Below are 18,808 nucleotides of genomic sequence, written 5' to 3' on the forward strand. Positions count from 1 at the left end.
TCAAGCCGGTGACGATGATGATCATGGCGCCCCGAAGATCGAGATCAAAAGGAGCAAAATGATATTGGCCATATCATGTCACTATTTGATTGCATGTGATGTTTATCCTGTTTTTTACATCTTATTTGCTTAGAACAACGGTAGCATAAATAAGATGATCCTTCATAAATTTCAAGAAAGTGTCCCCCCTAACAGTGCACCGTTGCGAAAGTTCGTTGTTTTGAAGCACCTCGTGATGATCGGGTGTGATAGATTCTAACGTTCCCATACAACGGGTGTAAGCCAGATTTACACATGCATAACACTTAGGTTGACTTGACGAGCCTAGCATGTACAGACATTGCCTCGGAACACAAGAGACCGAAAGGTCGAACATGAGTCGTATAGTTGATACGATCAACATGAAGATGTTCACCGATGATGACTAGTCCGTCTCACGTGATGATCGGACACGGCCTAGTTGACTCGGATCATGTATCACTTAGATGACTAGAGGTATGTCTATCTGAGTGGGGGTTCATTAAATAATTTGATTAGATGAACTTAATTATCATGAACATAGTCAAAAGGTCTTTGCAAATTATGTCGTAGCTCACGCTTTGGTTCTACTATTTTAGATTTGTTCCTAGAGAAATTTAGTTGAGAGTTGACAGTAGCAATTATGCGGACTGGGTCCGTAAACTGAGGATTGTCCTCATTGCTGCGCAGAAGGATTATGTCCTTAATGCACCGCTCAGTGTGCTGAACCTCGAGCGTCGGTTGTGGATGTTGTGAACATCTGACATAGACGTTTTGATGACTACATGATAGTTCAGTGCGTAATGCTAAATGGTTTAGAATTGAGGCACCAAAGACGTTTTTGAAACATCGCAGAACATATGAGATGTTCCAAGGACTAAAATTGGGATTTCAGGCTAGTGCCCACGTCAAGAGGTATGAGACCTCTGACAAGTTTCTTAAGCCTGCAAACTAAGGAGAAAAGCTCAATCGTTGAGCATGTGCTCAGATTGTATGAGTACTACAATCGCTTGAATCGAGTGGGAGTTAATCTTCCAGATGAGATAGTGATGGTTCTCCAAAGTCACTGCCACCAAGCTACTAGAGCTTCGTGATAAACTATGACATATCAGGGATAGATATGATGATCCTTGAGCTATTCGCGACACTGCAAAAGTAGAAATCAAATAGGAGCATCAATTGTTGATGGTTAGTGTCGTGGAATTGTCACGGCAGATGTCCTTGAGCTAGGACTTAGTCGTGGAGCCATCGCAACTAGGAAGCTTGAAGGGGTTAATATGGGACAAGGAATACGAGGGTTTATACTGGTTCGGCCCCTTACGGTGAAGGTAAAAGCCTACGTCCAGGTTGAGGTGGTATTGATTAGGGTTACGATCACCAGGGAGCTAAACTGCTATGCCCGGCTCTCGATGAGATTGTTCTTGTCCCTAAACCGCCGTCGGGTCGTCCCTTTATATAGGGAGGCTGACGCCCAGCAGCCCTTAGAGTCCTGGTCCGGCTCATAAGAGTGTCCGGCTCGAACTCTCAACTATACTTGCCTTACACTACAAGTTCTACCATAATAATGATTGTAACCACGGGCTTTAAGCCATATCCGGGTCTTAGCCCATCTCTGGCCCATCGTCTTCAAGCTTGGCTCCGGGCTTCTGGCAACGACCATACGAGTAACCCGGCCCCTCCTGGCGGGTGACTCTAAGGTCTATATCCTCAACATTAGGCCCCAGATTGATTTGAGCCGGCTCATGTCAATCTTCAACTCTGCCGACAGAAAAAATCTCTGGCTTACCATTCATGTGAAGGCCATAACCCGGCGTGACGTCATCCTCTAGACTCCGGATAATCCGCCGTGACGTCATCTTCCATTACGCCCGTTTTTTACTCCACCAGATCCGCAACGGATCTTTGATTTTACTGGCATTCCGAAAATCGAGGCGTCCTGGGGGGGGGGAGATAACCACGCCGTGGTCTCCTTGAATCTCGCGCCCACTTATGACCTTGCCTTATAAATAGGCCGGCCCGACGGGCTCTTCTCACGCTTCCTTCTTTCTCTTCGCGCCACTGCCTTTCTCACTGAGCTCGCACTCCGCCGCCGTCGTCTCGCCTCCGGTCTTCGTCAACCTTGGCCGCTGCATCAACCTGACTCGGACCAGATAAACGGCGGCGACTCCCGCACCTCTTCAGCTCCGGTAAGTTCTCACCACCCCGTAGAGTAGATCTGCAGTAGGGTTTCTCCACGTTCTTCGTGTTCGTCACCATTGCCCGCAAGTTCGGTAGTTCCCCTAGTTACTGCTCCTGCTTGATGTTAGTCCTGCATAGAACTAGTGCGGTGGTTGTTTAAGATCCATTTCACATGCAAGTAGCCTTCCTTGAACTGCATAAGAACTCTGTTTGAACCCAAGAACTCCCTCACTGCTGTTTCTAGGTCTAGAAATTTTTTCTTTTGCCCGACCATTTTGATCCAAAAAAGTTACTGTAATATGTGAAACCTGTTTTACCACACTTAGTAAAAACTGCAACCATTGAATCTTGGCGGCTTACAATTCCGGTTTAAAGAAACCACGCGACGTAGAATCTTCCGGCTTAAAGGAAACCATGCTTCGTAGAATCCTCCGGCTTAAATAACCCACTGTATTTGAGTATATACCATTAGTCCCCTTCATAAGCCGCCACCTTAGTTTTGAACTGTAGATCTCCGGCTTATAATTAACCCGGACATTTTTCCTTTTTGTCATAGACTGCCAACTTTCACCATGCCTCCCAAGGCCCCCATCACTTGCAACTGGATGAGGTCCAACGTCACCAACGAGACCCTAGCCAATTTTGTTAAGTCCGGATATCTGCCTAAGAAAGAAGTCATGTCCTACCGTGCCCCTGACCCGTCAGAAGAGAGACCACAGCCAAGGGACGGGGAGGTAGTGATCTTCGCAGATCATATGAGCCGGGGCTTCGCACTGCCCGGCTCAAAGTTTTTTAGAGACGTGCTCAACTTCTTCGACTTGCGGCCTCAAGATATAGGACCCAACTCCGTATCCAACATCTGCAATTTTCAAGTCTTCTGCGAGGTTTACCTTGGAGAAGAGCCAAGTCTGCTGCTCTTCAGAGAGCTGTTTTACTTAAACCGCCAGAATGAGTGTGCCAATGGGCCAAGTCTGGAGTTAGGTGGCATCTCCATCCAGCGGCGCAGGGACTGTCTTTTCCCTTACGCAGAGCCGCCGAGCCACCCCAAGGACTGGAACATGACTTGGTTCTACTGCCAAGATACGTCCCCGGCTGATGAAAGCCCGCTGCCCGGCTTTCGCCCAACACGTCTAGAGCCGACTCACCCACTGTCGGACAAGCTTACTCCAGCGGAGCGCCAGCCTCTGCTTCCTACTATCAACAAAATCAAGGCCCTCCTGGGCAACGGTCTGAACGGAATCGACCTGGTCCGGGTCTGGATCTCATGGCGGGTGATCCCATTGAGCCGCCGCCCCGGCTTAATGTGTGAGTACACAGGGCGAAAGGATGACCCGCAGAGACACAGCCGCAACGATCTTCCAGAAGACGTTGCAGAGGAAGAGACCAAGGCTCTTTTAAACGAGAGCCTGGCAGACTGCGGAAGGACCGGGTTAGCCCCCTTCTGCAAGACCAATCCAGCCCCAGCGGTAAGCCGCTGACTTTAACTTTTTATCTTCTTCTGCCTATAACCTTCATCTGAACCGTTTTAAGAATTCATCCTTGTATTTTTCAGGCTGATGATAAGTTCTGGCGGGTCAAGTATGACCATGAGGCGGCCAAGAAGGCCAGGAAGGCGAAGAAAGCCGCCAAGAAAGCCGCCCCTCGCAAAAAAGGAAGCAGACCTACTGCTTCGGAGCTGATGCAATTAAGCGACAGCTCCGAGTCAGAGGTAACCCTTAAGCCTTTAAATTCTTGCTGTATTTGTTGTTTGTTGCTGTCCGCCTTATCAACACTTGCTCATTGACAGGATGACACCGGCGCCAGTAACCCGGTGGTTGAAGAGGTAATGTCACTTTCCTCCGACTCGGAGCCCTTGCCACAGCTGAAAGTCCGAAGGGTAACCCGGAAAGTAAGCTTTTCACATCCTTTAGCTCATCAAGACCCTCAATTTCTTTTGAAGCGACAGGTTCACGAAAGCCGGCGTCACACCCGGACCAACAAGGACACCGACCTCTCCGCCGGGTTACCCGACGCAACAAGGAAGCGCCGAACCGAGGTTTTTTCCCACTTGTACCCTTTTCACCCGTTGGCGGGTGTTATCCGTCAGCCACTCAACTCTTCTGACTCCAATTACCAGGAGACCTCCCCCTCTTCGGGTGACTCCATGCAGTCAAATCTGCCGGCTTTCAAGACCGCGCCCGGGTAACAACAATCATCTTATCTTGTTCGGATATTTATTCATATTCTTTGTACCAACCTTTGTTGTTCTTTCAGTGCTCAGGGAAAGCTCACCAAGAGGGTGAAGAAAACCAAGTCGGCCGGAGTGCCGGATCTGCCTGAGCCGGCGGTGACAGTCCAAGAACCGCCAGCTGCCTCCGCCCCCGAAGCCACCACTCCAATGGACACGGCACCTGAAGCCCCCGCCCCAACTACCAAGGCAACGGTCGAAGCTTCAGTTAACCCGGAGGCCTCCGGCTCAGCTCCTCCAGCAGACGACCTGGACGTGGTAATCACCCGGACGGAGTATGTTGAGCCGGGGAGACCGACCGTGTTGGCCAAGTGCTCCGCTAAGGGAGAGTTGCTGCAGCCCCACCGGGTGAACCTAGACCTCTCCGACTACACCAACTTGAGCATTGGAGAGCTCGTCTCTGACTACATCAGCCAGGTGCACAAGAGCCGGGATGCGGAGGTCGCCATGGTAAACAAAATCCAACAAAAATCTGAGGTATCCTTCTGCTGTCTTCTTACTTACTGCATAGTTACCTTTGCCATGCTAGCCCCCAAGTCGATGACTTATGATTGAATATGTTGTAGACTTAGGTTCTGGCTTACTCAATTGAGCCGGCGGTACGTAGATAGATACGTTCAATATGCATTAGCCCCCAAGTGCCAAGTGTCTTTGCTTGGAAAGCGCTTGGGACTTATATAATGACTGTGAATAACCCGGAAATTTATTCAGGCTGTTGGCAAGAAGCTAGAGTCGGACCTTGCGGATCTCAAGAGCCAGCTGAAGACGCAGGAGATGGAGACCCGGAAGGCAAACGCCAAGTTTGTCTCCAGCATCGCCGCTCAAGAGAAGCTAAAGACAGAATTTGATGCTGAGCGGAAGGCCTGGGCTGAAGAGAAGGCCGCACTGGTGACCCGGGCAGAACAGGCGGAGAAGACTCTCTCTGAGAAGACCGCCGAGCTCTCCGGCCTAAAGCGCCAGGTTTCCCAAATGGTGGCCGCCATCTTCGGTAAGTCGCCTCCCCGGCTTTCATCAATGCTAGAATGTTTGTATCTTATGATTCACCCTTGTCGCCGACTTACCTGATTCTGTTAAACAGGTCCCAGAAATGCCAACCTCAACCAGAGCGTGGTCACCAAGCTAAAGGCCGTGTATACCCTGGTGGAGCAGCTCTACACCGGGTCACAGCGTGCCTTAGCTGTGGTGGCCCTATCCAACGAGGTGCCGACTCACCTGGCAGAAGTCCTGCGCCGGCTCGCCGTTCTGCCGCAGCGGATCCAAGAACTGCGGCGGGCCTCTGCGAGAGCCGGAGCGATCGCCGCGCTGAACCGGGCCAAGGCATTCCTGCCGGAGCTAGACCCGGCAGACATCGCCCTGGGTTATCCAAGCCTGAAGGAAGACGGCTCATCTTTCGATCAGAAAGACTTCGCAGCGTGCGTGAAGGCTGTGCGCCCGGTGGCCACTCTTATCGGGAACGACACGGATCTGACCAAGTACCAGCCGGGCTATGATGCGGAGAATCAGAGGATTCCAACCCCTCGCTATGAAGCCCTCAACCTGATCCCTCCGGCTCGTCAGCATACCTTCACCCCGGAGATTGACCCGGCCGGGTTAATTGACGAGGAAGCCCAATTCGAAGCTCTCAGCGGCATCGACTGGAAGTCATCAACCTTCCAGGTCTTGGGATCAGCCGGAGGAGAAGACAGGAATGAGCCGGAGACTTCAACTCAGCGGGCATCGTGACTCGGCTGGCGGTTTACCAAACAATGCTCCACCTGTTTAAGACTTGATGAGTTTTTGTAATAGAGTAGGTGCAACAGTTCATCTCTGACGTGCCATCGTGCACGTACTGAATGCGAAAGTCCTTTGAAATTGTCTCTTTGATGTTTCTACGGGTCATAACCATCCCTTTGTTTTTCTCAACCTCAAAGAGGTGCCTTTAAGTATCCTGCATAGAAAGGCAAATCACAAGTCTCGAGGCGGCTTACTGCCCTGAGAGTCAGGTGTTTTGGATAGATAACCCGGGTAACAAGTTTGATATCTTGACTCCGATTTACCTGTCTTAATGACATCCATGGTGTTCAACGAACACTGTAAACCAAAGTTAAACCGGCAAAGCGAGACCCGGCCATACACACCTTGACATAATCAGAGTAAACTTGTGATAAAGCAGAAGAACTTAGGGGCTTCCGGTTCGAATACGACCAGAGACCCGGCCCAAAGGGGTTTAAGCTAAGATTCAGATACGATCATATAGCCCCCAGTGGGTGTGGCGATGCCAATCAAAAGGGTACCGACAGCTATGTTCTCTTTGGTTCGAATACGACCCATGTTTGAAGAGGAAGCCCCCAAGTGATTTTAAGAATTGTTTAGCGACGCTGATTCGAATACGATCCCCGTCGGTTCTCAGAGGGGTTAAACTATGATTCAAATATGACCAAAGATAACCTCCCAATGAGCTCGGCACTTTGCCAATCAAATGGGTATCGACAGCTATGTTCTCTTTGGTTCGAATACGACCCATGTTTGAACAGGAAGCCCCCAAGTGACTTTACTGCTTACGGCTAGATTCGAATACGATCATAAACCGGATCCTCCTTTAAGTCATCACGTAATCGTGCAATAAGAACAACACGTTTATATTTGGAGGAGAAAAAGGACAGAGGTCCTGCTTTATTGCTTATCATAATATATACACAGCTGAGAGAAATATGTACACCACGAGAGCCGGTGGCTCAAGTGTAGTAAGGCCGAAGCTGAGCTATGTTCCACGGCCGACGGGTCTCTTCCTCCGACTTACGTGAATCTTTGTGCTCCCGAATGTCAATGAGGTAATATGACCCGTTGTGCAAGTTCTTGCTGACCACAAAGGGCCCTTCCCAAGGTGGGGATAACTTGTGTGCATCTGCTTGATCTTGGATGAGCCGGAGCACAAGGTCGCCTTCCTGGAAGACCCGGGATTTGACCCGGCGGCTATGATAACGGCGCAGGTCTTGTTGGTAAATCGCTGAACGGGCTGCTGCCACATCACGCTGTTCGTCCAACAAGTCAAGAGCATCTTGACGCGCCTGTTCATTATCCGTCTCAACGTAAGCCGCCACGCGAGGTGAGTCGTGACGGATGTCACTAGGAAGGACTGCTTCTGCTCCATAAACCATGAAGAAAGGCGTGAAGCCTGTAGACCTGTTAGGAGTAGTTTTGATACTCCATAAGACGGAGGGCAACTCCTCCACCCAACAACCCGGCGTCCGCTGCAAAGGGACCAAAAGCCGGGGCTTGATGCCCTTCAGAATCTCCTGATTAGCTCTCTCAGCTTGACCATTGGATTCAGGATGAGCCACTGAGGAAACATCAAGTCGGATATGCTCTCTTTGACAAAAATCTTCCATGGCGCCTTTGGAAAGATTGGTGCCATTGTCAGTTATAATGCTGTGCGGAAAGCCAAAGCGGAAAATCACCTTTTTCATAAATTGAACCGCCGTGGCTGCATCGCACTTGCTAACTGGCTCAGCTTCCACCCACTTTGTGAATTTTGCAACTGCCACCAAGAGGTGGGTCTTCTTGTCCTTGGACCTTTTAAAAGGCCCAACCATATCAAGCCCCCAGACCGCAAAGGGCCAAGTGATTGGGATCATCCTCAGTTCCTGAGCCGGCACGTGAGCCCGTCGTGAAAACCTTTGGCAACCATCACATTTGCTGACCAAGTCCTCTGCATCAGCATGAGCCGTCAGCCAATAAAAACCATGACGGAAAGCCTTGGCCACAAGGGACTTTGAGCCGGCATGATGGCCACAATCCCCTTCATGAATCTCACGCAAGATTTCTTGACCCTCCTCAGGGGAGACACAACGCTGAAATGCTCCCGTGACACTGCGATGATGCAATTCGCCATCGATAACGATCATTGACTTAGCCCGCCGGGTTATTTGCCTGGCCAAAGTTTCATCCTCAGGCAACTCTCCCCGGGTCATATAAGCCAGATATGGCATCGTCCAGTCTGGTATGACATGAAGAGCCGCCACCAGTCGTGCCTCCGGGTCAGGAACAGCCAAGTCTTCCTCTGTAGGCAATTTAACCGAAGGGTTATACAGGACGTCCAGGAAAGTGTTAGGCGGCACCGGCTTTCGCTGAGAGCCTAACCGGCTTAGAGCATCAGTCGCCTTGTTCTTCCTGCGATCAATGTGCTCTACCTGGTAGCCCTGAAAGTGCCCAGCAATTGCATCAACCTCGCGGCGATAAGCCGCCATGAGAGGATCTTTAGAATCCCACTTGCCTGATACTTGTTGAGCCACCAAGTCTGAGTCACCAAAGCACCTTACCCGGCTCAAGCTCATCTCCTTAGCCATCCGAAGACCGTGGAGCAAGGCCTCGTACTCAGCCGCGTTGTTAGTGCAAGGAAACATCAACTGTAGCACATAATGGAACTTGTCACCTTTAGGGGACGCCAATACAACGCCAGCCCCCGAGCCCTCCAACTGCCTGGACCCATCGAAGTGAATGGTCCAATATGTGTTATCCGGCTTTTGTTCAGGCACTTGTGACTCTGTCCAATCATTGATGAAATCCACCAAGGCCTGAGATTTAACCGCAGTGCGTGGCACATATTTGAGACCATGAGGACCAAGTTCTATAGCCCACTTAGCAATTCTCCCTGTGGCCTCTCTGTTTTGGATGATATCACCAAGGGGGGCAGAGCTGACCACAGTGATGGGATGACCCTGAAAGTAATGCTTAAGTTTCCGGCTCGCCATGAACACACCATACACAAGCTTCTGCCAATGCGGGTACCGCTGCTTGGACTCAATGAGCACTTCGCTGACATAATAAACCGGCCGCTGAACCGGATGCTCCTTACCCTCCTCCTTGCGCTCCACCACAATAGCCACACTGACGGCTCGTGCGTTTGCCGCCACATACAGCAGTAAGGGCTCTTTATCAACCGGAGCAGCAAGGACTGGGGGCTCTGCCAGCTGCTTCTTCAAATCCTCAAAGGCGGTATTGGCTGCATCATTCCAGACGAAGTTATCAGTTTTCTTCATCAACTGATATAAGGGCATGGCCTTCTCACCCAAACGGCTTATGAACCGGCTTAAAGCAGCAATGCGACCCGCCAAACGCTGAACGTCATTTATACACGCCGGCTTAGCCAGGGAGGTGATGGCCTTGATCTTCTCCGGGTTAGCCTCAATGCCTCTGTCAGAAACCAAGAAGCCCAAGAGTTTGCCTGCAGGAACACCAAAAACACACTTGGCCGGGTTAAGCATCATCTTATAGACCCGGAGATTATCAAAGGTTTCCCTCAAATCATCTATCAGAGTTTCCTCTTTGATGGACTTAACCACAATATCGTCCACGTAAGCGTGAACATTGCGCCCGATCTGTTTATGAAGACAGTTCTGTACACAACGCTGGTAAGTCGCCTGTGCACACTTGAGTCCAAAGGGCATAGACACATAGCAGAAGGCTCCAAAGGGAGTGATGAACGCCGTCTTCTCCTGGTCCTTAACTGCCATCTTAATCTGATGATAACCGGAATAAGCATCCAAGAAACTTAAACGTGCACAACCTGCCGTAGCATCAATGATTTGATCAATACGGGGGAGGGCAAAAGGATCAGCCGGACACGCCTTATTCAAGTCCGTGTAGTCCACACACATCCGCCAGGTGCCGTTCTTCTTGAGCACGAGCACCGGGTTAGCCAACCACTCTGGGTGAAAAACTTCAACGATAAACCCGGCCGCCAAGAGCCGGGCCACTTCTTCACCAATAGCTTTTCGCCTCTCTTCATTAAACCGCCGAAGGAACTGTCTGACCGGCTTAAATTTCGGATCAACATTGAGAGTATGCTCAGCGAGTTCTCTAGGTACACCTGGCATGTCAGAGGGTTTCCATGCGAAGATGTCCCTATTCTCACGGATGAACTCGATGAGCGCGCTTTCCTATTTTGGATCCAGATTGGCACTGATGCTAAACTGCTGAGATGAATCTCCTGGAACAAAATCAACAAGCTTAGTTTCATCAGCCGACTTAAATTTCATCGCCGGCTCATTCTCCGTCGTCGGCTTTTTCAGAGAGGTCATATCTGTTGGGTCAACATTGTCCTTGTAAAACTTCAACTCCTCTGTAGCACAAACAGATTCTGCATAAGCCGCATCACCTTCCTCACACTCCAGAGCCACTTTCCGGCTGCCGTGAACCGTAATGGTCCCGTTGTGACCCGGCATCTTGAGCTGTAAGTACACATAACATGGCCGTGCCATGAACTTGGCGTAAGCCGGCCGTCCAAATATAGCATGGTATGGACTTCTTATCTTGACCACCTCAAAGGTCAATTTCTCCACCCTGTAGTTGTTCTCATCACCAAAAGCCACTTCCAATTCGATCTTGCCGACTGGATAAGCCGACTTACCAGGTACCACACCGTGGAAGATAGTGTTTGACTGGCTGAGGTTCTTATCAACCAACCCCATACGGCGAAAAGTCTCATAATAGAGGATGTTGATGCTGCTGCCTCCATCCATGAGCACCTTTGTGAACTTATATCCTCCCACTTGAGGAGCCACCACTAGGGCCAAGTGGCCCGGGTTATCCACCCGGGGAGGGTGATCCTCCCTACTCCACACTATAGGCTGCTCAGACCACCTCAAGTAGCGTGGGACCGCCGGCTCAACAGCATTCACAGCCCTCTTGTGAAGCTTCTGATCTCGCTTGCACAAACTAGTGGTAAATACATGATACTGTCCACCGCTAAGCTGCTTCGGATTGGTCTGATAACCCCCTGCTGCTGTTGATGACCCTGGCTAGACTGTTGATTAAAGCCCCCTTGACCGTTCTGAGGACCAGAATTTGAGCCGCCCCCCGGGCCATGAAAGCCGCCAGCGCCTGAGCCGCCGGCACCTGAGCCGCCACCCGGGCCATTGTAGTTTTTAAAGGCCTTCATGATTGCACAATCCTTCCATAGATGAGTCGCTGGCTTCTCTCTAGAGCCGTGCCTCGGACAAGGCTCATTCAACAGCTGCTCTAGTGAAGGTCCTGACCCGCCGCCTCGGGGAGGGGGCCTCCCCTTGCGTCGCTGGTTATTGCCTTGCGCGCTGGCGTTGGCCACAAACTCTAGGCTGCCATCTGCCTTGCGCTTGCCTCCTCCTTGGTTCCCCGGGTTAAACTGAGGACCCTTGCCATTGCCGTTCTTCTTTCCCTTCCCTGTCCTTTCATCATCTGAAGGGGGATCCTTGGTACCATCAGAATCGGCGTACTTGACAAGAGCTGCCATTAGTGTACCCATATCACTGCAGTCGCGCTTAAGCCGCCCGAGTTTCATCTTCAGGGGCACAAAACGACAATTCTGCTCCAGCATTAGAACCGCTGAGCCGGCATCCATCTTGTCTGATGAGTGTATGATCTCCTTAACCCGGCGAACCCAATGTGTCGTGGACTCACCCTCCTGCTGTTTACAGTTAGTCAAATCCACAATTGACATAGACTGCCTACAGGTATCTTTGAAGTTTTGGATGAACCGGGCTTTCAGCTCAGCCCAAGACCCAATGGAATTCGGTGGTAGCCCTTTCAACCAAGTGCGGGCAGTCCCATCTAACATCATGGTGAAATACTTGGCCATGGCCGCCTCACTGACCTCCAGTAGCTCCATAGCCATCTCATAACTCTCGATCCAAGCTGCGGGTTGCAAGTCAGCTGTGTAGTTAGGCACCTTCCTAGGGCCCTTGAAGTCCTTAGGTAGACGTTCATTACGGATAGCTGGCACTAAACAAGGGACACCCCCGGTCCTGGTAGGGATACCCACATCAATGGAAGTCGTCGGATAAGCCGGGGGGGTCTGGTAAGCCGTCAGCTGAGGTACTTGCTCCGCCTCTTGGCGCGCTTGGTCTGCTGCGTAAAAGGCTCCATTATGAGCCGGGCCATGGCCAGGGGGCGGGTCATGGCGTCGGACGTTACTTGAGCCGGTTGCTGAGACCATGTGCCGGCTGTAACTCGGGCTCTGGCCTGGACGAGGGGTCGAGTGGATCCTGTCCCGGCTGTAGGAGTACGCCTCTTGCTGCGCCAGTGCTGTCTGAAGGAGTTCCCTGACCCGGCGGGTCTCAATAGCCGTCGGAGAGTCGCCGTCAACTGGTAGAGCCGCCAGCCGTGCTGCCGCAGCGACCATGTTCTCCAGCGGGTTATTATAATGACCCGGGGGTATTGGCACGTACTGAGGCGGGGCAGGGGGCACCTGTGGAGGCCCCATCACTCGTGGCTGAATAAGGGGTCCAGACCCGGGCGCTATGATCCCTGGCGGGTTACTGGACCCTGCACCTGGCGTGTTGAAGAGGTTGCGTGGATCGTAAACCGGAGGGAGTCGAGATTGGGCCTTTTGATGCCTCCTTCTCAGGACCTCATTGGCCGCGTTTTGATCCATCGTGAGTTGGAAAGACTGCGCCTGGATCAGCTGAGTTTGGGCATCGAGAGCCGCCCTCTCCGCAGCCAGCCTGATCCCTTCCGCTGCGAGATCCTCTTTAGCTTTTATTAGATCCAATTTTAACTGTGCCACCTCGGCATCGTGCTGAGCTTGATCTGCCGGGTCAACTGTGGCGGTTAACAGGGCCGTCATCTTGTCCGTGAGATCCATTAGCACCTGAGCCGGAGAAGGCACCGGGTTTCCCGCTCCAGTCAGCGGGGTTCTGAACAGGCTGCGCACCGGCCATAAAGACTCCAACCTGACTCAGCGGTTCAAACGGGTCCGGAATACTGTCACCATCGGAACAGCCCATGAGCCTGCCATCTTGAAGTTGGTACAACGAGTTTGACTCATCGATGGCCGACTCGCCGTCAGAGCCGGCGGCTGCCTCATCACCAGACCCAGATGGATCAGAGGGCCCTCCATGGATGCATCCCACAAAAGCGCGCCTTAAGGCAGGCCGGGCCCGGGCGGGTCGTGCGCGCTGAGCCGTTTCAACGAGATCGGCGCAGAGATCCGGCTCGGGGCCCGGCTCACCAATCTTGCCAATGAAAACATGAATTCCGCCGAAGGGGACCCGGTACCCGTACTCAATTGAGCCGGCATCGGGGCCCCAGTTTGCATCGTCGATGTAGAGCTTGCCGCGACGACTCTTGGTCATCCGGCCCACGGCGTATCCCTTGAGCCCTTCGAAGCTGCCCTTCAAGAACTCAAATCCACCGTGCGCTGGCCCCACGGTGGGCGCCAACTGTCGTGGAATTGTCACGGCAGATGTCCTCGAGCTAGGACTTAGTCGTGGAGCCATCACAACTAGGAAGCTTGAAGCGGTTAATATGGGACAAGGAACACGAGGGTTTATACTGGTTCGGCCCCTTACGGTGAAGGTAAAAGCCTACGTCCAGGTTGAGGTGGTATTGATTAGGGTTACGATCACCAGAGAGCTAAACTACTATGCCCAGCTCTCAATGAGATTGTTCTTGTCCCTAAACCGCCGCCGGGTCGTCCCTTTATATAGGGAGGCTGACGCCCAGCAGCCCTTAGAGTCCTGGTCCGGCTCATAAGAGTGTCCGGCTCGAACTCTCAACTATACTTGCCTTACACTACAAGTTCTACCATAATAATGATTGTAACCATGGGCTTTAAGCCATATCCGGGTCTTAGCCCATCTCTGGCCCATCGTCTTCAAGCTTGGCTCCGGGCTTCTGGCAACGACCATACGAGTAACCCGGCCCCTCCTGGCGGGTGACTCTAAGGTCTATATCCTCAACAGTTAGTAAAACCACTAGTTTCAAGAAGGGCAAGGGCAAGAAAGGGATACTTCATGAAACGGCAAATCAGTTGCTGCTCTAGTGAAGAAACCCAAGGTTGAACCGAAACCCGAGACTAAGTGCTTCTGAAATGAGGGGAATGGTCACTGAAGCAGAACTACCCTAGATACTTGGTAGATAAGAAGGCTGGCAAGGCCGACAGAAGTATATTGGATATACATTATAACGTGTACTTTACTAGTAATCCTAGTAGCACCAGGGTATTAAATACCGGTTCGGTTGCTAAGTGGTAGTAACTCGAAATAAAAAGCTACGAAATAAACAGAGACTAGCTGAAGGTGAGATGACGATATGTGTAGGAAGTGTTTCCAAGGTTGATGTGATCAAGCATCGCATGCTCCCTCTACCATCGAGATTGGTGTTAAATCTAAATAATTGTTATTTGGTGTTTGCGTTGAGCATAGACATGATTGGATTATGTTTATCGCAATATGGTTATTCATTTACGAAGAATAATGGTTACTCTGTTTATTTGAATAATACCTTCAATGGTCTTGCACCTAAAATGAATGGTTCATTGAATCATGATCGTAGTGATACACATGTTCATGCCAAAAGATATAAGATAGTAATGATAGTACCACATACTTGTGACACTGACATTTGAGTCATATTGGTATAAAACGCATGAAGAAGCTCCATGTTGATGGATCTTTGGACTCACTCGTTTTTTGAAAAGCTTGAGACATGCGAACCATGTCTATTGGTTTATACGCATGAAGAAACTCCATGCAGATGGATCGTTTGGACTCACTTGATTTTGAATCACTTGAGACATGCAAATCATACCACATGGGCAAGATGACTGAAAGGCCTCGTTTTCAGTGAGATGAAACAAGAGAGCAACCGTTTGGAAGTAATACATTTGATGTGTGCAATCCAATGAGTGTTGAGGCACGCAGTGAATATCATTATGCTCTTACTTAACAGATGATTTGAGTAGATTCTAAGTATATTTACTTGATGAAACACAAGTCTGAATTATTGAAAGGTTCAAGTAATTTCAGAGTGAAGTTGAAGATCGTCATGACAAGAGGATAAAATGTCTATGATATGATCATAGAGATGAATATCTGAGTTACGTGTTTGGTACACAACTAAGACATTGTGGAAATTGTTTCACAACTAATGCCGCCTGGAACACCATAGTGTGATGGTGTGTCCGAACAGCATAGCTGCACCCTATTGGATGTGGTGCAAACCGTGATGTCTCTTATCGAATTACCACTATCGTTTATGGGTTAGGCATTAGAGATAACCGCATTCACTTTAAATAGGGCACCACGTAATTCCGTTGAGAAGACACCATATGAACTATGGTTTAGAGAAACCTAAGCTGTCATTTCTTAAAAGTTTGGGGCTGCGACGCTTATGTGAAAAGGGTTTAGCCTGATAAGCTCGAACCCAATGCGGATAAATGCATCTTCATAGGACACTCAAAACAGGTGGATATACCTCCTATTTCGGATCCAGAAGCAAAAGTGATTGTTTCTAGAAACGGGTCCTTTCTCGAGGAACAGTTTCTCTCGAAAGAATTGGGTGGGAGGATGGTGGAGACTTGATGAGGTTATTGAACCGTCACTTCAACCAGTGTGTAGCAGGGCACAGGAAGTTGTTCGTGTAGTGCCTACACCAATTGAAGTGGAAGCTGATGATAGTGATCATGAAACTTCGAATCAAGTCACTACCAAACCTCGTAGGTCGACAAGGATGCGTACTATTTCAGAGTGGTACGTAATCCTGTCTTGGAGGTCATGTTGCTAGACAACAATGAACCTACAAGTTATGGAGAAACGATGGTGGGCCCGGATTCCGACAAATGGCTGGAAGCCATAAAAACCGAGAGGATCCATGTGAAAACAAAGTATAGACTTTGGAAGAACTACTTGATGGTCGTAAGGCTATTGGGTACAGATGGATTTTAAAAGGAAGACGGACAATGATGGTAAGTATCACCATTAAGAAAGCTCGACTTGTCGTTAAGATGTTTTCCGACAAGTTCAAGGAGTTGACTGCGGTGAGACTTTCTCACTCGTAGCGATGCTAAGAGTCTGTTGGAATTGTATTAGCAGTTACTGCATTATTTATGAAATCTTGTAGATAGGATGTCAAAACATTGTTTCCTCGACAATTTTCTCGACGAAAGGTTGTATGTGATACAACCAGAAGGTTTTTGTCAATCCTAAAAGATGCTAACAAGTATGCAAAGCTCCAGCAATCCTTCTAAGGACTGGAGTAAGCATCTGGGAGTTGGAATATACGTTTTGATGAGATGATCAAAGATTTTGGGTTTATACAAAGTTTATGAGAAACTTGTATTTCCAAAGAAGTGAGTGGGAGCACTATAGAATTTCTGATGAGTATATGTTGTTGACATATTGTTGATCAGAAATGATGTAGAATTTCTGGAAAGCATATAGGGTTATTTGAAAAGTGTTGTTCAATGGAAAACCTGGATTAAGCTACTTGAACATTGAGCATCAAGATCTATAAGGATAGATAAAAAAACGCTTAATAGTACTTTCAAATGAATACATACCGTGACAAGATTTTGAAGGAGTTCAAATAAGATTAGCAAAGATGGAGTTCTTGGCTGTGTTATAAGGTGTGAGCATTGAGTGAGACTCAAGATCTGACCACGGCAGAAGAGAGAGAAAGGGCGAAGGTCGTCCCCTATGCTTTAGCGTAGGCTCTACAGTATGCTATGCTGTGTACCGCACCTAAAGTGTGCCTTGCCATGAGTCAATCAAGGGGTACAAGAGTGATCCAGGAATGGATCACATGACAGTGGTCAAACTTATCCTTAGTAACTAGTGGACTAAGGAATTTTCTCGATTATGGAGGTGGTAAAAGAGTTCATCGTAAAGGGTTACTTCGATGCAAACTTTGACACTAATCCGGATGACTCTGAGTAGTAAACCGGATTCGTATAGTAGAGCAGTTATTTGGAATAGCTCCAAGTAGCGCATGGTAGCTGCATCTACAAGATGACATAGAGATTTGTAAAGCACACACGGATCTGAAAGGTTCAGACCGGTTGACTAATAACCTCTCTCACAAGCGAGATATGATCAAACCCCATGGGTGTTGGATTCATTACAATCACATAGTGATGTGAACTAGATTATTGACTCTAGCGCAAGTGGGAGACTGTTGGAAATATGCCCTAGAGGCAATAATAAAATGGTTATTATTATATTTCCTTGTTCATGATAATTGTCTATTGTTCATGCTATAATTGTATAACCGGTGACCGTAATACATGTGTGAATACGTAGACCACAATTTGTCCCTAGTAAGCCTCTAGTTGACTAGCTCGTTGATCAATAGATGGTAACGGTTTCCAGACCATGGACATTGGATGTCGTTGATAACGGGATCACATCATTAGGAGAATGATGTGATGGACAAGACCCAATCCTAAGCATAGCACAAGATCGTGTAGTTCGTCTGCTAAAGCTTTTCTAATGTCAAGTATCATTTCCTTAGACCATGAGATTGTGCAACTCCCGGATACCATAGGAATGCTTTGGGTATGCAAAACGTCACAACGTAACTGGGTGGCTATAAAGGCACACTACGGGTATCTCCGAAAGTGTCTGTTGAGTTGGCACGGATCGAGACTGGGATTTGTCACTCCGTGTGACGGAGAGGTATCTCTGGGCCCACTCGGTAGGACATCATCATAATGAGCTCAGTGTGAGCAAAGAGTTGATCACGGGATGATGTGTTACAAAATGAGTAAAAGTGACTTGCCGGTAACGAGATTGAACGAGGTATTGGGATACCGATGATCGAATCTCGGGCAAGTAACGTACCGATTGACAAAGGGAATTGTATACAGGATTGATTGAATCCCCGACATCGTGGTTCATCCGATGAGATCATCGTGGAACATGTGGGAGCCAACATGGGTATCCAGATCCCGCTGTTGGTTATTGGCCAAAGAGCTGTCTCGGTCATGTCTGCAAGATTCCCGAACCCGTAGGGTCTACACACTTAAGGTTCGGTGACGCTAGAGTTGTTATGGGAATCTCTACTCCTAATGTCTCAGTTGGTAGTCCGCGTTCCGGGTTTTATTTTCATCCCACCTAATATGGTGTTTTTTGGTACTTGCTCCCACCTCCCGCTCAGCCGCGATGAACCAAGAAAAACCCTCCGGTCGAGCCCCCCACCCGCCCCCACACGCCCAACCTCCCGTCGTATCCAACTGACACGAACGAAAATAAACCAGCGAAAACAAACCTTCGAAAATTAACCAGCGAAAAAAAATCGCAAACCAATCGCCCGCACGTACGAGCGAGGTCTCGTGCCCTCGAGCGAGAAACAGTCGCTCGACTCTGTGCCCTCCTTCGCCCGCCGCCGCCCTTCGTCCCTTCACCGCCACCGCTCCATCCCTTCACTACCGCCTTGGCCAACGAGCCTCCCTCGATCTGTATCCTAAGATCTCTCGAGACCGCCCCAGCCCCGAGACAGGCAGCCACCGAGATCCGAGATCGGAGATGAGCCGCCTCCGCTGAGGAACGAGAGGAGCCGCCGCCTCCAGGTCGTCGTTGTGCCACACCGCCGCCTCCAGGTCGCCGCCATCACGCACTGCCTCAGGTCTGTTGACCACTCCTCTCCTCGCCA

The sequence above is a fragment of the Triticum aestivum genome, chromosome 1D (genome assembly GCF_018294505.1).
Source record: "Triticum aestivum cultivar Chinese Spring chromosome 1D, IWGSC CS RefSeq v2.1, whole genome shotgun sequence".
Taxonomy (NCBI): domain Eukaryota; kingdom Viridiplantae; phylum Streptophyta; class Magnoliopsida; order Poales; family Poaceae; genus Triticum; species Triticum aestivum.